Genomic DNA, 8124 nt, shown 5'->3' on the forward strand with positions numbered 1-8124 from the left:
CTACTGTGCTAAGTTTTAAATCAATTTATACTCTAAAAAATAATTTTGCTAATTTATTTATTATTATTATGTTGTTTTTGTTTTGTTGTAATATTTTTGTTGGTTTTATTTGATAACAATAATGTTTATGTTTTTTTGCTTATACTTTAGTATACTAATTTAATATTTTATGTTTTTTGCACCATTTGTTTTGTTTATTTTGTTAATTATTTAAATAGTAAGATATTGATTTTTGTTTTAAATAGTTATGTGTACAGTTTTACGACAAAGCTAAGCGCAAATAATAAAATGTTTTTATTTTATTGATAATTTTATTTCTACATTATTATGTATATTTTAATAAGGAATTGCATCTAGGGGGGGGGGGTAAATAAATAAAATAAGGGGTAGGGAGAGGGGGTTGTGGTTTCATACACATTCTTTTATTTATTACTTATTTAAACAAATCAATTACGATCCGTAAAAAATAGCCTCAGCAATTGAAAATACCAAACAAATTAAAATTTTAAATATTATTGTTTTGTTTTATTATTTTGAAAAAAGTTTTTCGTTGCCTTGGTTTTGTTTATTTTTTAATATTTTATTTTTATTTTTGATATCCTAGTTATTGATGCACCAGTTTTATGTATTTTTTAAGTCACAATACTCCTTTAAATATTTTATTTTTGTTTTTTAAAGTTAATGATTCACTACTGCAAAAATGAAACGCAATTAAATTGCACTTAATTTTCACAATTTTTCTTCTTTCTTCTTTTTATTTTTAATTCGTTTATTTTTTGTATGTTGTTTTGTTTTCTCGTATTTGATTGATGTAACAATTCAGAAACGATAAATAAATAACACTTACCGTACACATAGTAGGCACATAAGGAATTAAAATATGTTTAAATTTTTTTTTCTCATTTGAACTTTTTATTATTTTTCATTTTTTTTTTATTATAAAAACGAGAAATAATTTAATTTTATTTTTTCAAAAAAATTCTCAAAAAACGAACAATTTCCTCATCAGATTGCTTTTTTGAAAAATGAAAAACTTTACGAATATTTTTTATTTTATGTGTAGCGAATCATTAAGGGTAAAATTAAAAGTTTTCTATTTTAGTTTGATGAAGGTGGGTATTGTTGTAGGTGTAGATGAAAACTTTTCTTTGGTAGCTTGTGACGAAATAAATTACGAGTAGATTAAATAACTTCATCAAGCCTCGGATACTACGAACAGCTTTTTGAGAATAATCAAATATTTAAAATTGTAGTTTAACGGTTTAGAAACCATGCTCTTCTGAACAAAAGCTTAGTTTTTATCCTCTCTTATATTTTTAGATCCAAATCTTAGCAAATTAAACAGCTCTTTGCGGCTTTTTTCTAGTGATGACTTGACTTTAGACCGATGATGCATTAAATGAACAATATAAAATATACGAGTAGCTCAAAAATGTCTTATTTCACAAAAACCTTCTTGTTGAACAAAAAGGAGAAAATCATTTTCATTAAAAACTAAAACAATGGAAATTAATTTTTACATTCAGCTAGGTTCTTGAAATCGAATTTCAAAAATGAGTAAATTTGCATTCAGTGTTCCAAATTTTGATTTATTTTAAAAAATGTCTACAAATAATTCAAGTCAAGCCAACAAAAGCTATAGTTAATATTAAAAGTTGATATCGAGACCTTCCCACCATTTTATCTTAAGCGATATTTTCAATACAAAAGACTATTTATTTATTAAAATTTGCTAGAAACACATAGAGCCTTGAAGGCTACTGTCATGTCTTAACTTTAGCATAATTAATCAGCCCTATCATGAATTCCATCGTAGTCGGAAAATTTTACGAATCCCGAAAAATTGTATCATGATATCCGTTCGTAGTGGAAAATCTCATACAATTTTGCATTACGAACGGATTTCATGATACAGTTTTTCGGGATTCGTAAAAATGTCCGATTACGATGGAATTCATGATAGGGCTGAATAATTTCCAATACTGACTAAGGTGCAAGTTGTTTAAAGGAGCAGCAGTTAGCTTTAGATCTTTTTTTATGATCAAATTTATTTTGACGCTAATGATAAATTGCGCGGGAAGAGCTCGATATAGATCCTAGTGACCCGGTTAAGGTGCAAATCAATACAAATTTAGCCATGTTCTAAAAAATAAGGTGAAATCGAATTTAAAAAACGAATAGTTTGCATTCAGTGTTCAATTGATTTTAAAAATGTCTGCAAATAACTCAAATCGAGTCAACTGGATTTATGATTAGTCTTAAAAGGTGATAGTTCCTACTGACTCGAATTGTGAGCAAATCAATACACATTCAGCTTGTTGAAATTGAACTTTGAAAAACGAGTAAAATTGCATTTCAATTGATTTTTAAATCTTCTGTGAATCACTCTAGTCGAGTCAATAGGACCTATTATTAGTTGCAAAAGATCATAAGTCTATCGCTACGAGTTGAATTTTGACCCCCTTTTCCGAATTCGATTTCAATTCAAATGAAAGTGAAACCTAGCTGGGGATATTCTGTGATATTTGATGTGCAAACGATTTGCGTCATGTAACTTTTAAAAAAGCAAGAAAACGTACATTCGATCGCACCAGTTACAGAATCTCATATATCTCTACATCACAGTTATTTCTTTTGTTTTTGAATAACTAACAATAATTTTAATTTTAAATCTCGGCTTTTATTTTTTCAGTGCTTAGCGAAGCGAACAACAAAATTTTAAGCTTTAATAAGTAGTCATGGTTTTCAATCCTCAACAAAAAACTAACAACTTACAGTCTGCCTTACAGCCTTTAAATGAGTATCAATTTGATAGTCGATAATTTCTATCAATTATTTGATAAGTTGGAATTATGGGTATCAACTGGTAATTTTAGACCGATTGTGAATATTTATCAAACGTTAATTTTGAACAAGTTTTATTATTTTTTTTTGCGAAGATGTAAGTTGACCTTATAAATGTGTACTTTGTTTCTTAATATGATATTCCTTTATTAAAGAGCAAAATAGTAAGCAACAGAAAAAAGTGATAGAAAGAATGGTTAAGAATTACTGAAGTAATTCGAAGTAATAAACAGAACGACTGACACCGCTGGTTGTAATATTGACATGCCAATATTAAAGTCAGTTACAAATCTCAATTTTGAACTTCCTTGAGCAAAGAATTTTAAGACCGCAGCAATTTAAGTATAATTGGAATGGAATGCTGACTTTTGTATTGTTTAATTTCTTATCAATATCGTACCTCCAGGAAGGCTTGTTTGGGAAGTGTAAGGTTTTGAATGAATCTCCAACTGATTTTTATTCGCCAAAGTAATCAATTGCATTGCATGTGTTCGTCCATATTAATTGGGTTTGAAGAATCCCGTAATGCTCGGCGGATTTTAATTTGTTGATTTAACTTCATCATAACTCCCTTTGAAAAACAATTTTATCGAAGTAATTATCCTTTTTAACTCTTTTCCCTTTTAAAAATATCAAACAAATTATTGTGCTTACTTTAAAAAAAAAGAATTTGTGGTTGAGAAAACTTATAGTTGATAATCATAATAACAACCCATTAAATTTTTTGATATCTATAAAGTATATTGTTGATAGTTAATAGCTATAAAAGGGCTTTTAGCCTTTGGTCGATAATATCGACTTTGTATAAGCTGAAATTACATATAACAAGTGGTTTCCTAGAAATCCATAATTTCCAATTTCTTGTCTTTATGAATCTTAAAGTTTAACTTTTTAATCTTAGTGCTAGAAATTTAAGTAAGAAATTGACCATAAATATTCTTAAAATGATGTGAAATGCTTTTCAGCCAAATTTAAACTTAAAAAAATCATTTCTAATGACTAAAACCTTAATGGTTTTAAGCCAAAAACTAAATAAAAGTTAATTTAAATATATATAGTTATTTTTATCTTGTCAATGTCAAAAATAGAAGGGAAATAGGAATTTCTCCAATGTCCAGTTTTAAAAATAAAAAAAAAATATTAAGATCAAGCTGGCAATTTTTGTAGAATGCAGAAGCAAATGCAGTCACAAGCTACAACCCACATTCGTCTTATTTTTGTTTGTTTTTCAAATTTAACTTTCAATTTCCCCTTTTTTAAAAATCTAAAAACTAGAAAAAAGTTATAAAACTTGTATATTGATATAAAAAACAGATATAGTCAGGTTGTTATTTCTTCTTCGCTAAGCGATCCAAATATTTCCATTCCACCTTTTTCTTGCTCTCAATCATCATTATCGTTATCATCATGGTTTGTTCTTGTTGTTTCTTCTTCTTTTAATTATTATTATTTTTATTTTATTTGTTTAGTAAGGGCGGGTGAAAAATTCTCATGAATCTCATGCGTGGATAATATTCTATTATTTAATTTACTTTACTTAATTTTGTTTTTTTTTTTTATATAAATGCTCATGTATCTAAATAATCTACAGTTTAATTTAAATTTTACTTGTCAATTCAATAATGATGACAGTATAATAATTAATATCATATGCATATTTTAAATATACGCATGTTTTGTGTTTTTGTATACATATTATTAACAAATGTTTTGTTTACTAAAAAATACTCAACAATTTCCAGTTGAAACCATATTTTGTTTTCTATTTAAATTTCAGCACTCTACATAATATTTTCATTATGTGCTATGTTTTTGTTTAAATATTAAATTTCATTGCTATCCGTCTTTTCTTTTTACTGCATCTTAAAATCGTTTTTGTGAATGTATTATTATTTTTTAAATATTTTATTTATATATTTACTTGAGAAGAAAGTTTTTTTTTATTTCATTTGTTTAAATTTTAATAATAAATTTCGTTTTGTTTACTTTATTAATTTTTTTCGTACTTTAAATTAGGTATTGTCAAATAATTAACTTAAGTGAAATTTGTATAATTGAGAATTGAAATTACACACTAAAAATAGTATTTTGTATATAACAACAAAAATATATTATGCACTCTAGTATAGAATATAGATTTACTTTATTCTTTTGTTTTGTTTATGATCGTTAGGTAATGATTTTTGTTTTTGTTTATATTAAATTATTTATTATCAACCGCGTTTTCCACAATCCAGGAGAAAATTATTGTTTTATGTGTTCGTTTTATTTTTTAACCATAATCGGCCGCTGTATTTTTATTTATATTTCTTTAAATATATTATGTTTTTAGTGATTAATCTTAAGTAACAAATCGGTGGCTTTTTATCATTCCTTGCCTCGCTCTATCAATATTATAATATTTTTGTTTTATTTTTTTAATTAAGAAGTTTTGAAAAATAAGTAAAATTTGAGCTTTAGTGTTTTTTTGTCATCGACTTAAAAATGTATAATGAATTCAAAATTATAAAACAATGTGTTTTTGAATCACATTCTTCGTCCTCTTCATGTGTCATACATTTTTATGTGTTATCCAAAACAAAGTTTTGAAAAAGAAAATTAAAAACAAAAAATTCTGTCTTGAACGTTAAAATTTAATATTAACTTGTTTTGGTTTTTTGTTGTTTTTTAAAAACTTAATAAAAAAAAGAAACAAAATATTTTACTCTATACATTGTGCATCATGTTTTATGTTTTTGTGTTTGTTTTATTTTAACTCCTTTTTTGCCTAAGAGTTTTTTAATTGACTACAACTAATTAATTATGTTTTTGTATGTTTTTTTAGACTTGTTTTAAGTAATCAAATGTTTTGTATTTTTGTTTGTTTTGTTAAGTAAATATAAAGATTTGTTTTAAATACACATTTAATTTGAGTAATGTTGTTTGTTTTGTTAATTATTTTCATTTACTATATTTTTTTTAAAAATTATGTTTTAGTGTTATTAAAAGAGAGGGCGGGCCATTTATAATGAATATTAGATTTATTTTGTTTGCTAATATTTTATACTATTATTAATTGTATTTATTTATTCTCAGTGTGAATGTTCCTAATTATTTTCAAGTATACGCAGTTTTTTGTTATAAGTCAAAAAAATCCTATTGACCTTTTTTTATATTTTTGGAAACGAAAAATAACTGGGCATTGACGAGTTTGCAAAATATCTAGATGGTGAAGACTTTTCCCAAAAAATAAAGATTAAAATCGAGCAGCGATATAAAATTATAATTTTACTCTTAGTTCCAAACTTAGGTGACTGCTCTTGATACAAAATTGAGAACCAATGTAAATTGTTTTAACTTTGTTGATGGGATCGCTTCATCCTGCACAAGGCTTTAAAAGACATATTGTTTCAAGAATTGTGTGCACATTTATTGTAATATACAGCAAGGTTCCCAAAATCAAGTGGAAATGAAATCGAAATTGAAAATCGAAAGTTTTCAAATCACTTATAAATCACAAATATCGAAATGCAGATCACGGAAATTCACTTCGTTTTGAGTTCGAAAAAAGTAAATCGATATCGATGAAAGTGAGTTTCAGAACTAAAATTTTGATTTCATTTCGAGTAAAAGTGAAATGTAGACCCTAGCTGCTTAATTGCATGTCAAATGATACTCAAAATCTTGGTTCTCGTTGACAAATGCAAGGGTCGAAAGCTTGGAGTTCAATTTTTCAATCAGGAGATGTTTGTGTGTCCACAAATTTGGTGATTCGTATGAATGAAAATAAATTGTATTTTGACTATTTTGGGCTTATCTGAGAGAGGTACATATGTATTTTTATTGAGTTCAAAACATTATATCCTCCTTTTTTTAGTTGACACAGAAATTCCAAATTACTATTTGAATAACAATCTAATCTGTTTCCACTGTTTCACATTTCGATAGGTTTTTATCAGACTTAAAAAGCGATCATTCAATTGTGTTGAGTTAAATATGTCCATTATTTTTCAATTTCGATTTTATTTCGAGTTAAATTGAATCTAACTGATATCCATAGCAATCCATCTATGATATTTGTGCGGAATAAACGAACGAAAGGTTATGGCTTGTGGAATAGATTTACTTCATGTTACTCACAAAGCAAACCAACTCGATAACACGTGTCAAAAAATCTCATCGTTAACGCACAATTTCGCCCATGTTCTGAATTTCGATCGAATGTGAATTGAAATTTGGCAATTTTAAGTGAAAGAAAGAAGCAGAATTCAAAAGAAAAAATAAGAAGACGAATTTTGCGAGACAAATTAAATATAGAATGTGTGTGAAAATTATGTAGAGTTGTTTTGATAAATAAAGTAAATTCTTTCTTTTAAGCTTTCATTGGAAGTTTAGATTAAGCAAAGACGCTTTTTTATATGTTCTAAGGGAAATAAAACCTTTGATAATACCTTCATCGATTCCTTCAATTCATAAACTTGCTGCAACCCTCAGACTTAACAGAAGGAAGCTATCAAAGACCAATTCACAGAAATAAAAAATGTTATTTGAATGCGTTCAAAAAGTAGAACAAACCGAAATACAGAACATCCATTTGCATGTTCGAAAATCCAATTCACTATAGCGAACTGTGGAACACCCCAATTCACTTTCGTAAAGTGTTTTCACAATAAGTGAAATACAGAACATGGACATTTATTTCGTTTTTGAAAAAAATAACGAATCAGGGCCCAGACTTTGGTGTTAAATGTCGAGACACTTTTTCCCACAACCAATCTACTCCGACACCTAATTTGGTTATTTATTTACTGCCAAAATTTGCAGTGGCTCTTGTACTATAGTTTTTTTCCCAAATACAAGCGGCGCTCTCAGTAAGGTGTAAAGTTATAGAATCGAATATTAAGTGTAGCTCCGTGAAACTTTAAATTTGTGCAATTAGACGAACAAATTACAAGCGATAATTATGGAACGACCCTCCATTCAAAAGCTATTTCGTCTTTTATTTAACGTTTTCGATTTTGAATCTCTACACATTTGCAAAAAGTTTCAAGCCCCAATATAGCATAAGAAATATTCGAAAGAACGAATAATTTATACGATCGGCATTTAAAAAAAAAAAAAACATTTTCTTGAAATTAAAAAGAACTAAAAAAAACTTTCGGAAAAAAGTCTTCTAGATTTATAAAACATAATCCTAACACTTTTTTAAAAATCGTCTTTTTCTAGGCATAGTTGTTACTTTGTCTTTTTTTCTTTTAATTTATTTGTGGTTAAACTACATTTTTTCGTTGCGCAATTATT

Source organism: Eupeodes corollae, chromosome 2 (assembly GCF_945859685.1).
Source record: "Eupeodes corollae chromosome 2, idEupCoro1.1, whole genome shotgun sequence".
Classification (NCBI taxonomy): domain Eukaryota; kingdom Metazoa; phylum Arthropoda; class Insecta; order Diptera; family Syrphidae; genus Eupeodes; species Eupeodes corollae.